The sequence below is a fragment of the Balaenoptera borealis genome (genome assembly GCF_965194805.1).
Source record: "Balaenoptera borealis genome assembly, chromosome: 13".
Classification (NCBI taxonomy): domain Eukaryota; kingdom Metazoa; phylum Chordata; class Mammalia; order Artiodactyla; family Balaenopteridae; genus Balaenoptera; species Balaenoptera borealis.
The window spans coordinates 17,284,504-17,302,943 of record NC_138870.1 but is presented as its reverse complement, the minus strand read 5'-3'; the positions used below and the strand labels follow the sequence as shown (position 1 = coordinate 17,302,943).

General features: G+C 34.9%; 1 long non-coding RNA gene across 1 annotated transcript in view; it reads left to right on the top strand.

The window, feature by feature from the left end:
• The first annotated feature begins 266 nt into the window (after nucleotides 1-266).
• Nucleotides 267-18,440, top strand: part of LOC309609914 — a 42,212-nt gene continuing 24,038 nt past the window's right edge. The window contains exon 1 of the long non-coding RNA XR_014233649.1: nucleotides 267-16,761. This is a non-coding gene — a long non-coding RNA (uncharacterized lncRNA). The remainder of the gene's footprint in view (nucleotides 16,762-18,440) is intronic.

Sequence of the window (18,440 nt, the reverse complement as noted above, 5' to 3'; positions counted from 1 at the left end):
TAACTGAAATGAAAAATACACTAAAGGGAATTAAAAGCAGATTAGATGATACATAAGAATGAATCACCAATCTAGAAGGCAGATTAGTGGAAATCACACAATCACAAAAGAAAAAAAATAGAATTGAAAAAAATTAGGATAGTTTAAATAAGAGACCAGTAGGACAACATCAAGCATATTAACATTCACATTATAGGGATCTCAGAAGGAGAAGAAAGAAAGACAGGAAAAGAGAGGGAGGGAGGGAGGGAGAGAGAGAGAAAGAAGGAAAGAAGGAAGGAATGAAGGAAGGAAGGAAGGGAGAAAAAGAGGAAGAAAGGAGGAAGGAAGAAAGGGGCAGAAAAATTATTTGAAGAAATAATGTCTGAAAACTTACCTAACCTGAGAAAGGGGACAGACATCCCAGTCAAAAAGCACAGAAAGTCTCAAACAAGATGAACCCAAAGAGATCCACAGTAATATACATTATAATTAAAATGTCAAAAGTTAAAGACAGAGAAATTTAAAAGCAGCAAGAGAAAAACAACTAATTATGTATAAGGGAACCTCCATAAGCCTATAACCAGATTTTTCAGCAGAAACTTTGCAGGTCAGCAGGAGTGGCATGACATATTCAAAGTGCTGAAAGGAAAAAACTTACAACCAAGAATACTCTATCCAGCAAGGTTATCATTCAGAATTGAAGGAAAGATAAAAGAGTTTCCCAGAAAAGCAAAAAACAAAAGGAATTCATCACCACTAAACCAGTATTACAAGAAGCGTTAAAGAGACTTCTTTAAGTAGAAACAAAAGGCCATAACTAGAAATAAGAAAATATAAAAGAAAAAATCTCACTGATAAAGGCAAATATATAGTAAAGGTATTGAATCAACTAACTATAAAACTATTATAAACGTTAAAAGACAAAAGTAGTAAAATCAGCTATAACTATGAGTGGTTAAAGAATACACAAAATGAAAAGGTGTAAAATATGACATAAAAACATAAAATATGGGGGAGAGTAAAGATAGAGTGCTTTTAGAATGCATTTGAACATAAGCAACTATCAACTTAAAATAGACTGCTTTATATAGAGATTATTAAATATGAACCTCATGGTAACCACAAACCAAAAACATAATAGAGACAAAAAATTAAGAGAAAGGAATCCAAACATAATGCTAAAGGAAAACATCAAACTGTAAGGGAATAAAACAAGAGAAGAAGAAAGGAACAGAGAAGAATTACAAAAACAACCAAAAAACAATTAACAAAATGGTGATAAGCACATACCTATCAATAATTACTTCAAATGGAATTGGACTAAATTCTCCAATCAAAAGGCATAGAGAGGCTGAATGAATTAAAAAAAAACAAGACCCTCTTATAGGCTATGTATAGGAGACTCACTTCAGATCTAAAGACACATACAAGCTGAAAGTGAAGAGATGGAAAAAGATATCCCATGCAATGTACGTGAAAAGCAAGCTGGGTTAGTAATACTTATATCAGATAAAATGAACTTTAAAACACAATGTAACGAAAGACAAAGAAGGGCATTTCCTAATGTCAATCCAACAAGAGGATATAACATTTGTAAATATTTATGTGCCCAACAAAAAACTACCTAAATATGTAAGCAAATATTAACAGACATAAAGGGAAAATTGACAATAAAACAATAGTAGGGGACCTTAACACTACACTTACATCAATGGATAGATCATCCAGAAAGAAATTCAACAAGGGAAAATTGACCTTAAATGAACGTTAGATCAGATGAACTTAATAGATGTATACAAAATATCCCATCCCAAATCTGCCAAATATACATTTTTTACAAGTGCACATGGAACATTCTCCAGGGTAGATCACATGTTAGGTCACAAAACAAGTTTCAATAATTTAAGAAGATTGAAATCATATCAAGCAGCTTTCATGACAACAGTGGTATGAAGCTAGAAATCAATTACAAGAAGAAAACTGGAAAAAACACAAAGAGGTGGATTAACCTCTATTAAATAACCAATTGATCAATGAAGAAATCAAACAGGAAATGAACAAAAACCTTAAGACAAATGAATATGGAAATACACCATTCCAAAATCTGTGGGACACAGCAAAAGTGGTTCTAAGAGGGAAATTCATAGTGATACAAGCCTACCCCTGGAAAAATCTCAAATAAACAACCTAACTTTATACCTAAAGGAACTAGAATAAGAAGAATAAACAAAATCCAAAGGTAGTAGAAGAAAAGAAATGATAAAGTTCAAAGTGTTCAACTGACACCACAGAAACACAGAGACTCATAAGAGACTACTACAAACAATATACACCAACAAATTGGACAACCTAGAAGACATGGATAAATTCCTAGAAACACACAACCTTCCAAGACTGAATCATAAACAAATAGAAAATCTGAATATACTTATTACTACTAATAAAATTGAATCATTAAACAATAATTAAACAATTCCCAACAAACAAATCTCAAGGACCAAACAGCTTCACATTTGAATTCTACCAAACATTTAAAGAAGAGTTAATACCTATTATTCTCAATTCCAGAAAATTGAAGAAGGAAATCTTCCAAACTAATTTTACGAGGCCAGCATTATCCTGATACCAAAACCAGACAAAGACACAACCAAAAAAAGAAAATTACAGGCCAATATCCCTGATCAACATAGACGCAAAAATATTTTTAAAAATATTAGAAAATCAAATTCAAAAATACATTAAAAGGATCACAAACCTGTTCGAGTGGGATTTATTACAGTGATGCAAGGAGGATTCAACATGTGTGTAAGTCAATCAAAGTGTTATCCCACATTAACAAAAGATAAAAATCATATGATCAGCTCAATAAACACAGAAAAAGCATTTGACTAAAATCAATATCCACTTATGATAAAAACTCTCAAAAAAGTGGGTATAGAGTGAATGGACCTCAACATAGTTAAAGCCATATATGACAAAGCCACAGCTAACATCATACTCAGCAGTGAAAAGCTGAAAGCTTTTCCTCTAAGATCAGGAAAAAGACAAGGATGCCCACTATAATCACTTTTATTCCACATAGTATTGTAAATCCTAGCCAGAGCAATCAGGCAGGAAGAAGAAATAAAATGAATCCAAATTTGAAAAGAAGAAATAAAACTATCACTATTTGAAGGTGACATGATACTATAGAGAGAAACCCCAAAAACTCCACCATAAACCTATTAGAACTACTAAATGAATTCAGTAAAATTGCAGGATACAAAATTAATATACAGCAACCAGTTGTGTTTCTATACACTGTCATCATAATAATGAACTATCAGAAAGGGAAATGAAGAAAACAAATCCCATTTACAATTGCATAAGGTTGTAAACTACATAAGGTTCCCTGTACACACCAGGCTCTTTCAAACTTTGTGCATTTTCTCATCTCTCCCATGCACCTTGAATACCCTTTTCCCCATCATTGTCAGCCTAGCATTCTTCAAGACATGTTCAGATGTCTTTTCCTTCCCTGAAACCCAACTTGGATTGAAAGCATTTCCTCTGTGCTCCCTTAGAACTTGTGTCCAAGTTACTTGTTTTCATTTCTCCCATTAGAATGTAATTTCCTGAAAGATCTTTTTTTTTTTTTTTTTTTTTTTTGCTTTGAAGTATAGTGATTTACAATGTTGTGTTAGCTTCAGGTGTACAGCAAAGTGATTCAGTTATACATACATATATAACAATTTTTTCAGATTCTTTTCCCTTATAGGTTATTACAAAATATTGAGTATAGTTCCCTGTGCTACCTAGTAGGTCCTTGTTGGTTATCTTATTTTATATATAGTAGTGTATATATGTTAATCCGAAACTCCTAATTTATCCCTTCCCCCCCTTTCCCCTTCCTTAACCATAAATTTGTTTTCTATGTCTGTGGCTCTATTTCTGCTTTCTATATAAGTTCACTTTTATCATTTTTTTAGATTCCACATATAAGCGACATCCTATGATATTTGTCTTTGTCTGGCTTACTTCACTTAGTATGATAATCTCTAGGTCTATCCATGTTGCTGCAAATGGCATTATTTCATTCTTTATATGGCTGATTAATATTCCACTGTGTATATATATACCACATCTTCTTTATCCACTCATCTGTCGATGGAAATTCAGGTTGTTTCCATGTCTTGGCTATTGTAAATAGTGCTGCAATGAACATTGGGGTACATGTATCTTTTCGAATTATGTTTTTCTCTGGATATATGTCCAGGAGTGGGATTGCAGTTTCTTAATCATTTCTGAGTAAGCCCAGAACAATTACTGCAAAATAGCAGTTCCCAGACTATCTTATTTATTTATAGCCTCTTGAGTTGAAAATATTTTCCATTGAAACTATATATATATATATATATATATATATATATATATATATACACACACACACACACACACATGTATATATGTGTGTGTATGATTATATACATACATATGTATATAATCAAGCTGTCACTGAATAGGTTAAAATTAGACCTTCTTGCTGGTTTTGATTTCATGGATTATTGTTAACAGGATGTATAGAGAAAAATTAGTTTACAGCTAATAATACCATTATGAAACACTTCAACAACAACATTTTCACACACATTAAAACGTCTACCATATGCCAGACCTAGGAGCCTGGGAGAACCTTCCAAGGTAGATAGCCTTGCTTAGCAACTGCTACAGTCCTTTTCTTCTGAGGACAGTATATATTTTGAAATGACAGAATGTGGTTAGTTCTAAGGTCTCCTGATAGCATTTGCATCTCATTATCTGATAAAAGGCAAGAGCACACCTTTATCACACTTGGCCTGTGATCTGATGTAATGCTAGGAATTTGTTGATAGAGTTAAGCAGATGCCTATCCAGAAAGTCTCTAACTATGATCTTGGCAAGAAATATTCTATGAGAAAGCTAGCGGTTTTGCCTCATAATCAATTTTGCCTTCAGGGCTCCAGCAACTCTATTTTTACTCCCATTTTTGCTCCATCTGCACAAGAGTTGAGCTGCTGCCACCAAATCCACCTGATACAATTCATACCATTTTTCTCATCAGTCAGTCATTCCCCATTTTTGTCCAACAGCTTTATAAGAAACTGTATTCTTTGGAAGCCAAGTGCAGTGACTCTCCTTTGTTTTTAAACACTCTTCCTCTGAAAGCCATCTGAGTTTTTCATTTCTTTCTACCTTAGTGCTTCCCTGTGTGTGTGTGTGTGTGTGTGTGTGCACGCGCGCACGCGCGCATGTGTGTGTATGTGTAGGATTGTACATTTCTGAGCATTATTAAGACCCTTGCTAGTGTCTCCTATGAGTATGTCTTCACTGAGAGAGTTGTGATATCAGAAATGCCATCTAAACCAGAGTGCAGAAGATATTATCAACCGAGTTTAACCATAGATTGGTTTATCCTTTTGTTCGTTTCTTAGGAGAAAGGAAAATATAAGCATAGTATTTCTACAGGAATTGCACGATAGTTCTTCCATCTCTAAATGAGTGGTTCATCTGCCTGCCAGCAGGGGAATTTATACAAACTGCCCAGTGAGACTCCACCTCTAGACACAGCCTTACGTGGATAGCTACCCCCCAGAGGTATTCAATATTGTAATTATCTCATCCTTTATAACGAATATAAACTTAAGTTTTCTTTGTAATAATTTGCAAGAGAATACTTGCTTTGAAATCTGAAAGAACTGGGTTTAAATCCCCGGTCTGCACTGAAATTTATTATCATAGAAATGATAATACTAACTTCATGTTCCTTCAAGGATTAAATGACAGAATGTATCAAACATAGCAATATATGAGATTTTTTATAGTTGTCTATAAAATGCCTTTTCCTTAAAATGGAATATGAGGGGAGTCTTTAATTATTTGCAAAAGTCAGAAAACACAAAGGCAAATGAGTTTTGTTCACTAAGGCCAAAAGGTTCTCTGAACCTTAAGCAATATGGAGCAATTACAAAAGACGCAGCAAGAGCCCCTGCATGGTCTAGCAGTCACCGAGGCTGAGCGTGGTATGTAGCCAGGAGTCTGCTGTAAGTGGTGAAGAAATAGGCTCTGGAGTTAGGCTACCAATTATAGTCATTTGATCTTGGGCAAAGAACTTTATCCCTCATGTGCTTTAGTTTCCTTATCTCTGAAATAGCTTCTGCCTCATAAGTTTCTTAAGAAGGTTTAGAGTTGATACGTTAAAGCATAGGCAGAAGAGGAACAGGGAAGCAGAAAAATAAAGATGTCATACTGACCAGCTCTCTACACCTAACAGAGTTTACCCGGACCTGAGCACCGATCTTTCATTTTCATATGACTATTAAGAATAACTATGAACTTTCCACATGCTGAAATTTCATTGGTGTATACATTACAAAACCGTTCCTCCCAAGTGGTTTCTCTTTTTTTAAAATTTACTTTATTGAAGAGTAGTTGATCTACAACGTTGTGTTAATTTCTGCTGTACAGCAAAGTGATTCAGTTATGCATACATATTCTTTTTTGTATGCCTTTCCATTATGGTTTATTACAGGGTATTGAATATAGTTCCCTGTGCTATACAGTAGGATCTTGTTGCTTATCCATTCTATATATAATAGTTTGCATCTGCTAATCCCAAATTCCAAATCCATCCCTCCCCCACCCCCACTCCCCTTGGCAACCATATGTCTCTTCTATATATCTGTGAGTCTGTTTCTGTTCCTTAGATAAATTCATTTGTGTCATACTTTAGATTTCACATATAAATGATATCATATGGTATTTGTCTTTCTCTTTCTGACTTACTTCACTTAGTATAATAAACTCTTGGACCATCCATGTTGCTGAAAATGACATTTTTTCATTCTTTTTAATGGTTGAGTAATATTCCATTGTGTGTGTGTGTGTGTGTGTGTGTGTGTGTGTGTGTGTGTGTGTGTGTGTGTATATACCACATCTTCTTTATCCATTCATCTGTCAATGGACATTTAGGTTGCTTCCATGTCTTGGCTATTGTATATAGTGCTGCTATGAACATAAGAGTGCTCGCATCTTTTTGAATTATAGTTTTGTCTGGATATATGTCCAGGAGTGGGATTGCTGGATCATATGGCAACTGTATTTTTGGCTTTTTGAGGACCCTCCACCCTGTTGTCCATGGTGGCTGTACCAATTTACATTCACCCAAACGGTTTCTTTTGCTTAACCCTCTCTTCCCAACTGTTTTTCATAAAAGGTACACATTCTTCCCTATAAACTTCTAGCATCTACACATTTGATGAAAACTGGGCTCGGAATTTAACTCTTTATTTCACTGGTTTATCTTTTCTCTTGCTTAGTTTTTAATCATGATGACTTACATGTAAAAACCTACAGGGATATTTCCATTCTGTTTTTCATTCTTATCTTTTGACATATTTTTAAAGTTTCAATTCAAATATTTTTGATGAAACAAAAATTCCAAGCTTTTAGATATTCCTTCACACCCTATTCAAATCATCTCAAATCATAGAGACTTGTGATTCTTAAACCATTCATTCTAAAAGAAGGAAAAATAGATCAGTGTAGGGAAAAAGAGTTGGAAGCAAATATTGGTGCAAACGCTTATCTTAAATGAGTTCTGATTACATTTCTTGTAAAATTATAGTTTTAGGAACCAACAGATTTTGACTGATAGCTTCTATTCTATTTAAATCTGATACAGCCAACAATGTGTCACAATAGCGCACATTTTTCTTACTGTAGTTAAGTCAAGACATGACTTATTTGGAACAAACATATCTTTATACCTCAGCAGCTGACTTCAGCTTTATTTAAGAGAACCAACAGTCGGGCAAAATTTAAAGGAACTGACCAAGACCAAGCAAGAGAAACACGAGGCTGAATGCTCTCAAGATCCTCCTGCAGAGTAAGTTTTGTTTTAAATGAATGTGGTGTCTCAGTTCAAATCTCTGAGTTTGGGGATCTATGATAGTTGGTAGTAATCCCACCTTCCCCCTTTTATGTCTTAATTATATTTCATAATCATTCTGTTATATGTTTTGTTTTAACATGTAAGCCCTAGGTATCCCTGTGCCACTGCAGAGAAGGTAGTCTCACGAAGGTTATGAGAAGGCTGGTCAGCAGGGCATACCATTTCCTGTTATAAGCTGTTTCTAAGATATAAATAGAAGCTCTTCCAGGACTGCAGCTTGATGCTATATTGGGAATCATGTAACATTTACAATATACTTCCATGTAAGACAATCTTGTGCTAAAGCATCGCTAAAAGAGACAGAGCCTCTGGGGTTCACCACATATGATATTCAGAAGTAGTGGCAAGTCCAATCTCCTATTTTGATCCTCACTTCTTATTATGGTAAGTAGCTTCCTGATTTTCTGCCTTGTCCAGCTAGCATTGCAGTATTTTGCCCATTAGAAGTATACAGTGAACATTCCTCCTAAAATTCCATTTACTTGATCTGTAGCTACTGCAATGGAATTTAAACTAAAGATTTTAAAATATAGGATGAAATATTTAAGCTCTTTTTGAATGAAAGAGATAGGTTTAATTCAAAAAGGGAAAGAAATTTAATTCAAGTATATAAAACAGTACCATCCAATGATCTAGAAACTTTCATGAAGAGCTACTAATACCCCAAATTCTAAATTTAGATACTCATTGTACTATATTATAGTTTACTACAAATTTTTACTCATTGTTTTCCTAAAGAATCTGCATATTTCAGTATCTCAAGTTTTTTTGCATAAATTCTAGATGATGTTTGACATTTTAAACAATTCCTGGGAGGAAATCTTATAATTCAAATGGAAGAAAGATGTGCATGATTAAGATATTTGTGAAGCTGTCTAATTAAAATAATTTTGTGAACTTGTATGCTGATGTCATTGTGGACATATTTCCTTAACACTCTGAATTTTATCATATGTTTAGAGTTATAAATGTAATTCTTAACTTGAAGATGAAGAAAAAAGTAGTAACATGATGCCACATGTAAACCTGAGGATCAATGATAAACATAGGGCTATAGACAAAATTCTTCTCAGAGACATCAATGAGCTTAAAGATACCCCAGGATTTGCTGGCCCAAGATCTGGAAGAAGACAAGAAATCAGAGACAGAGATATAAGCTCAGGTACTCAAAACACACTTATCCTAAGAATATTGTCCATTCCTGTAGGAGTAGTTGACAGCCTGAGCAGTGCTTTTGATGGCCTTGTGGGACTGCAGAAATAAAAGTCAAAATCAGGAACTTGCTAGAAGAGGGAACATTGATAATGTACCCACTCCAAAGGGTGATACCCATAAAGTAAGCTGGAATAAGCAAACCCAACCCTCTCTTGAACATGCAACCTATCATCTGTTGGGCCCAGGAAGCTTAACTCTTGACTTTAAGTATTTCTGAACCTGTAGGACCCTTATGCGTCCTGAGAAAGCCAACGAAAATCCTCTGTGAAGGATGATATCATATGAAAGTCATCAAAACTTTTTCCAGACAATTTTTAATATATCAATACTATTATCACAAAGTTGGATAAAATCAGGTACACAAGTAAAGGCAATATCATGAGTGAAAACCAACAGACAAAAGATAAAGAGCTTTCCTTGGCTTGAGGGTTCCCCTGCTCTGCCCAGGCAGGAGAGCGAATTCATAGCCCCACCCACTACTGGCCTCATCTGACCAGAAAGTGTGGCCAGAAAGCCTAGAGGCTGTGTAGCCCAGCAATGCTTGAGCAGAGAGTCCAGACAGGCAGAGATAATTGTCTGCAGAGCAAAGCCAGTGGCCCTGTTTGGCCAGAGAACTTGGGTTGCAGATTGGCTTGAGTCAAGACCACAAACAAAGAGCCTTCCTGGCCTTGGAGCTGGTTTTCCTGCTCTGCCCAGGAAACTAATTTGTAGCCCCACCCATTGCTGAATACAGCCTTCAGCCTCTCAGACCAGGGAATCTAACCAAAGCACACAGGAAGCTGCATAACCCATCTAACCATGCTTATAGTGACACTTGAACAGAGAGCATAGCCTGTGGCTTTCTCCATCTGCAGAGCAAAACCAGTGGCCCTGTCTGACCAGGGAATTCAGTGTATAGGTTTGCCTGATTTAGGTCCCCAAACAATGAGCCAGGCAGGTCATGGGGCCTGTCCTGGCAAGCACAAGTGCAGGGAAGCTAATTCATAGCCTTGCCTACTTCTGGATAGTACCCATGCCAGTTGTCTAGAAAGCCTGACCAGAGAGCCTAGACAACTTCAGAGCCCATCCTACAGCCTCACTTAGGCAGGGAAGCAAGCCAGTAGTCCTATCCAACTGTTCTCAGCCAGGAGCTACCCCATCACCTAAGAGCTCAGACTGTGAGCTTGTCTCAAAACAGACGCTGATAATGAGCTCCACCTGCCAAAGGACATTACCAGTAGATACATCTAGAAATTAAAGCTGAGCTGACTGGCGAAGAACTGTCTCTGCCAAATCAAACTTGTAAAGTCTGGAAGAGGAAACCACTTACTCAAATGTACAGATACCAATGCAAGGAATCAAGGATCACAAAAAAATCAGGTAAGCATGACACCAACAAAGAGAACTAATAAAGTTCCAATAACTGACCCTAAAGAAATGGAGATCTATGAACTGTCAATTCAGAATAAACTTCTTTGGGTCCTCCCTTCTTTGGGAGGACCCAAAGAAGTTTAGTGAACTACAAGAACAGACAGACAACTAAACAAAATTAGGAACACAATGCATGAACAAAACAAGAAGTTCAACAAAGAAAAAGAAACCATCAAAAAAACCAAAAACAAAACAAACAAAAAAACCAAACAGAAATCCTAGAGCTCAAAAGAACAATGACTGAGCTGAAGAATCCAATAGAGAGTTCAAAAGACTCAACCATGCAGAAGAAAGAATGAGTGGTCCAGATGATAGGACATTTGAAATTATCCAGTCACAGGAGAAAAAAAAAAAAAAACATACATATACACATTATGGGAATTCCAAAGACAGTAGAGAAAGAAAAAGAGACAGAAAGTATATTTAAAGCAATAATGGCTGAAAAGTTCCCAAACGTGGGGAGAAAAATGTACATCCAAATCCATGAGGTGCAAAAAGGTTAAACCTAAACAGGGTTACACAAAGACACATTATAATTAAATTGTCAAAAGTCAAAGATAAAGAAAGAATTTTGAAGGCAGCAAGAGTAAAGAGAGATGTTATATACAAGATAACCTCCATAAGATTAATTAATGGTAAATTTCTCAACAGAAACTCTTCAGGCCAGGAGAAAATGGGATGACATATTCAAAATATTGAAAGAAAAAATTGTTAAAAAAGAATTCTATACCTGGCAAAAGCTGTTCTTCAGAACTGAAGGGAGATAAAATCTTTCCCAAGCAAACAAAAGCTGAGGGAGTTCATCACCACTAGATCTGTCATACAAGAAATGCTAAAGGGAATTCTTTGAGTGGAAGTAAAAGGATGCTAATTCCCACCATAAAAACATAAGAAGGTAGCATGAAACTCACTAGTAATGGTAAATATATAGTCAAAATTAGATTCTGTAATATGGTAATAGTAGTGCACAATTCACTTACAAATCTAGTTTAGAAGGTAAAAAACAAATGTAGTAAAAAATAACCATAACTACAATAATCTGTTATTGAATGTACAATATAAAAAACATGTAAACTGTAACATTAACAACCTAAAATTTGAGGGGAAGAAGTAAAAGTGTAAAGTTTAGGAATACTATCAAAGTTAAGTTGTTATCAGTTTAAAATAGAGCGTTATAATTTTCAGATATTTTATGTAAGCCTTATAGTAACTACAAGGGAAAAACCTGTAATAATTATTATACAAAAGAACATGATAAAGAAGTCAAAACATACTAATACCAGAAGGCATCAAAATACCCCCCCAAAAGATAGCAGGCTAAGAAACAAGAACAATGGATCCACAAAACAACCAGAAAACAATTAACAAAATACCAATAGTGAGTCCTTACCTATCAATAATTCCTTTAAACATAAAAGGATTAAACTATTTAATCAATGGCATAGAATGGTTGAATGAATCAAAAGCAAGATTTTACAATATGGTAACTACAAGATGTTCACTTTAGCCTGAAAGACACACATAGACTGAGAATGAAGGAGTGAAAGAAGATGTTTCAAGCAAATGGTAACCAAAATAAATTACGGGTAGCTATACTTGTATCAGACAAAATAGACTTTAAACTAAAAATGGTAAAAAGGAATATTATATAATAAAAAAGTGTCAATTCATCAAGAAGATATAATAATTCTAAATATTTATGTACCCAATATCAGAGCACTAATATATAAGCAAAAACTAACAGAGCTAAAAGAAGAAATAAACATTAATACAATAATAATTGGTCACTTTAATTCTCATCCAGGCAGAGAATCAATAACAAAACAGCAGATTTGAACGACACTATAGACCAAACAAACCTAACAAACATATACAGAACAATATATCTGACAAGAGCAGGATACACATTCCTCTCAAGCATACATGGAACATTTTCTAGGAGAAACCATACGTTAGTCCAGAAAACAATTTTTAGTATATTCAAGAAGACTGAAATCATATCAAAAAAACAGAAACAAAAACAAAACAACAAAAAAAGAAATATCAAGTATCTTCTCTGACCACAATGGTGTGAAACTAGAAATCAATAACAGGAGGAAAACTGGAAAACTCATGAACACATGGAAATTAACAATCTCCTAAACAACCAATAGATCAAAGAAGAAATTAAAGAGGAAATTTAAAAGTATCTTGAGACCAACAAATGGAAACACAGCACACCACATCTTATGAGATGCAGCAAAAGCAGTTCTAAGAGGAAAGTTTATAGCAATAAACAGCTACATTAAGAAACAAGAAAGATTTAAATAAACAACTTGACTCTATGCCTTAAGAAACTAGAAAAAGAAAAACAAACTGAGCCCAAAGTTAGCAGAAGGAAAGAAATAATAAACATATATACAATGGAAGATTACTCGGCCATAAAAAGGAACGAAATTGGGTCATTTGTAGAGATGTGGATGGATCTAGAGGCTGTCATACAGAGTGAAGTAAGTCAGAAAGAGAAAAACAAATATCATATATTAATGCATATATGTGGAACCTAGAAAAAATGGTACAGATGAACCAGTTTGCAGGGCAGAAATAGAGACACAGATGTAGAGAACAAACATATGGACACCAAGCAGTGAAAGCGGCAGGAGTGGTGGTGGTGGTGGGATGAACTGGGAGATTGGGATTGACATGTATACACTAATATGTATAAAATAGATAACTAATAAGAACCTGCTGTATAAAAAACAATAAATAAAATTCAAAAAAAAGAAATAATAAAGATTAGAGCAGAAATAAATGAAACAGAGAAGAGAAAAATAATAGAAAAGAAAACAAACATGAGAGTTTGTTCTTTGAAAAGATAAAATTGACAAACTTTTAGCTACACTATCCAAAGAAAAAAGAGAGAGGACTCAGAAACAACAAAATCATAAATGAAACAGGAGACATTACAACTGATACCACAGAAATACAAAGGATCATAACAGGATACTATGAACAACTATACATTAACAAACTGGACAACCTAGAAGAAATAGAAAAACCTTTAAAGATATAAAACCTACCAAGACTGAATCAGGAAGAAATAGAAAACCTGAACAAACTAATTACTAGTAAGGAGATTGAATCACAAATCAAAAACCTCTCAACAAAGAAAACCCCAGGACCAGAAGGCCTCACTGATGAGTTTTACCAAACATTTAAAGAAGAATTAATACCAATTCTCAAACTCTTCTAAAAAGCCGAAGAGAAGGGACTATTCCCACACTCATTTTATAAGGCCAGCATTACCCTGACACCAAAGACAGTAATAGACACTATAAGAAAAGAAAACTATAGGCCAATACCCTTGGTGAATATGGATAAAAATTTTTCTCCATAAAATACCAGCAAACCAAATTCAGGAGCACATTAAATGGATCATTCACCATGATCAAGTGAGATTTATCCCTGCGAGGCAAGGATGGCTCAACATTTATAAATCAATAAATGTACTATATATAGAATGAAAGAAGACAATAATATGATCATCTCAATATACACAGAAAAAGCATTTGACAAAATTCAACATCTGTTCATGCTAAAAAGTCTTAAATTAGGTATGGAAGGAAAGTACATCAACATAATAAAGGTCATGAATGACAAACCCACTGCTAAGATCATACTCAACAGTAAAAGATTGAAAGCTTTTCCTCTAAGATCAGGACCAAGACAAGGGTGCCAACTCTCACCACTCCTATTCAACATAGTACTGGAAGTCCCAGCCCAGCAACCAGGCAACATAAAAAAATAAAACGTATCAGAATTGGAAAGGAAAAAGTAAAATTGTCTCTATTTGTATAATAATTTTATGTGTAAAAATATCCCAAAGACTACACACACACACACACACACATATGCACAGATCTAATCAACAAATTCAGTGAAGTTGCAGGACACATAATTAACATACAAAAATCGGTAACATTTCTATATACTAACAATGAATTATCTGAAAAGGAAAAAAAGAAAATGATCCCATTTACAGTAGCACAAAAGCAATAAAATACTTAGGAATAAATTTAACCAAGAAACAAATTTCTCTACAGTTTTCAGTGATCTCTACACTGAAAACTACATGACATCAATGAAAGAAAGTGAACAAGACACAAATAAATGGAAAAAATCCCATGTTCATGTGTTGGAAGAATTATTATTGTTAAAATGTTCATAGTATCCAAAATGGTCTATAGATTCAACACAATTCCTATCAAGATTCCAAAAGTATTTTTTAAAGAAAGAGAAAAGCAACCCTGAAATTCATTTGGAGCCACATAAGAGTCCAAATAGCTAAAGCAATACTGAGAAAGAAGACCAAAGCTGGAGGCATCACACAGCCTGATAAACTATATTACAAACTAGAGTCATCAAAACAGTATTATACTGGGATAGACAAATAGAGCAATGGAATAAAGGGCTTAGAAGTAAACTCATAAATACATGGTCAACTAATATTTGACAAGAGAGCCAAGAATAGTCAATGGAGAAAAGACAGTTTCTTCAATAAATGGTGTTGGGGAACTGAATATTTACATGCACAGAAATGAAACTGGACCCCTATCTTACACCTCTTACAAAAATTAACTCAAAATTGGTTAAAGACTTAAATATGTAATACCTGAAAGTATAAAACTCCTGGAAGAAAGCATAGGGAAAAATCTCCTTGACATTGGTTTTGGCAGTAATTTTTGCAACAAAAGCAAAAAATAAACAAGTGGAACAACATCAAACTACAAAGCTTCTGCAAGGCAAAAGAAATCATCAACAGACTGAAAAAGAACTAACATATGAGCCAACAATTCTACTTCTGGGTAAATATCTGAAGGAAATGAAATTACTATCTCAAAGAGATATCTGTACTCCCACATTCATTGCAGCATTATTTACAATAGCCAAGACATGGAAACAATCTAAGTGTCCTTCAGCAGATGAATGGATAAAGAAAAAAATACAATGGAATATTATTCAGAATAAAAGAAGCAAATCCTTCCATTTCTGACACCATGCGTGAAGCTTGAGACAATTATGCTAAATGAGATAAGTCAGAGAAAGACAAATACTTTATAATTTCACCTATTTGTGGAATCAAAAAAAAAAAAAAAAAAAAAGGCCAAATGTTTAGAAACAAAGAGCAGATTGGTGGTTGCCAGGGGCTGGGGGTGGAAGGATAAGAAGATGAGTGATGGTGATCAAAAGGTACAGACTTTCATTTATAAGATGAATAAGTTCTGGTCATGTAATGTACAGCATGGTGACTATAGTTAACACTACTGTATTATATACTTGAAAGTTGCTAAGAGAGTAGATCTTAAAAATCTCACCACACACACACACACACACACACACACACACACATACACACACACACACACATAATAACTGTGTAGGGTGATGGAAGTGTTAACTAACCTTACTGCAATAATTATTTTGCAATATGTACAGATATGAAATCATCACGGTGTATACCTTAAACTTACACAGTGTTATAGATCAATCGTATCTCCATAAAGCTAAAAGAAAAACATTTAATCAATATAAAAAAAGTATTAAAGAGATACTTCACATTCTTTTTACTAAATCTTTGTAATCCTGTGTATATTTTAAATAACAGCACATGTCAATTAGGACCAGCAACATTTCAATTGTTCAGTAGACACAGGTGACTTGTGGCCAATGTATTGCATGGTCTAAACACTCCAAGACATGAGACTTTTGTGCAAGAGATAAGCAGATTTTGCATATGGAATTACGTAATTGTAGCCACGGGATGGATTGTAACAGATTAAATATGACCACAAATATTTTGCAGCTCACCCATTAAGTAGTGGAATCTATTTCACCACTCCCTGAAGCTAGGCTCACCTTCTACTTGCTTTGACCAACAGAATGTGACAAAAGTGGTTTTGCATGAGTTCCAGAGCCTATTTTAAGAGTTCCTAATTCTCAAGAAGATTTCTAGCTTTTCTTTCACAGTCTCGGAAAATACCCCTGCTGTTTAAGGAGGCTGGGCACCAACTACTGAAAGACGAGAGATTTTCTAGGTCGATGATCATAGGCAAGAGGGAACACCCAGACTGCAGGCATGTGAGTGAGGTCACCTTAGAACCACTGCCTCAATCAAGCCACCAGAGGACTGCTCTGTGTAAGCCCAGGTGAGACCAGCAGAAGTGCCCAACTTCTCCCAGCTACCCTTTGTCCTTTCTGTCATTGATAATCTCCAAACAGCCCTCTTCACTACCTACTGGCATTTATTTGGCAAGGACACATCTGTGAGGCTACTACTTCCTAACATTCCATATGGAGAGGCATTCGATCTCTCTATTCTCAGCCTTACATTCCTAAACTGAATAAGAAATGCTGTAATATTTTCCCTTTTCAATGTTAGTTCTAAGACCTCTCTGATTCTCTAGCTCTCTATTCCCCTCCACAGTTTAGCAATCTTAGCTTATATGGTGGTGGGGTAGGCAGCTGCTTCTGCCCTATTACTTATTTTCCCAGTTTTTTCCTGTCTTACAGCTATTCAGTGAGAGCCTTCCTTTGAACAATGCCTAGCTGGCCACAGTGGGATTGGATCCCAGGTCTAAAGCAGACAAATGAAAGCGGAGGCAGAATAGGAAATATATCCGTTATAATCCTCACATTCATTTGTCCAAATAAATCACAAGTACATGGAACGCAATTTAGCTTATAAACCTTATATGCACTGCCACACTGCAGAGAGTTGCATACATGGTAAATACCAAATATGTAAGTTTCATTTGTTGACTGAGTCAATAAATCCATCCAGAGAGAATTCATTCCTTTCACATATCTGACTTTTCTCTCCTCAGAGGAAGGTTATACTTCCAACCCCTTTGAAGTCAACAGGCATAAATCCTTCCCAAAACAGCTACATAGACCACTAGTGCCTACCGGGTAATTTTCTGCTCAGGGACAAACAGAAAAGAGGATACGGAAGACGGAGAGAGTTACTGTGTGCTACACATTCATGAAAACATACTCTTAGTTCCATTCTGGCTAGAAACAGAGAATTAGGCCAAGCAGTTCTTAATCTTTAATTTTTTGATACGTTGATTAATTCGATGGTACAATAACTAGCGTTTGTAATCTGCTTCAATCAAATAGATCTTATAGCTTGCTGATTTTCTAAAATATACTTATAAATAGATTCTTTGATTTTTACTGTAAGGCTTTGATTATGTCAGACATTGATATACTATATGTGGGAATCAGTGCAAGACCGTGGAATGTTGACTAGCATGAACCATAAATCAGATATCATTTGTTATGTGAATGAATAAAAATATGAATTTTCTACTCATTTCCAAGTTATCAGTGTGATTAACAGATAGCAAGAGGTCATATTTTTCTAAAATGCAGCACTGGTTCAAAATCCAAATCATTAACCATTTATCTCTTTCCAAATCCTTAATTGAAACTTTAAGGCAAAATAATAAAAATATTTTTTGAAATAGTATGAAATAAGTATACAACATATTTTCTTTATACATGTATGTCAAAGTTTACAAAGTAAGGAAAACCTGTTACACAGTTCTAGAGAGACAAAAAGTAGAATGGCATTGGCAAAAATGGGAGACACATAGAAGGTCCCAATAAAAATTTTGAATAAACCTTTATGATTTTGGAGAGCTAATTTCAAAGTTTAGATGATTAACTTTGCTTCGTAAATTACTATTTGCAAAACAGTAATAATTCAGGTAAATGAGCATCTAATAACTAAGAATCCATTGCAAATGACACTGTTTCTAAGAAAAAGTTCCTGCCTTTTGTCAAGTGTTTTATCCAAAATGAAGGAAAAGAAAAGGGAAGG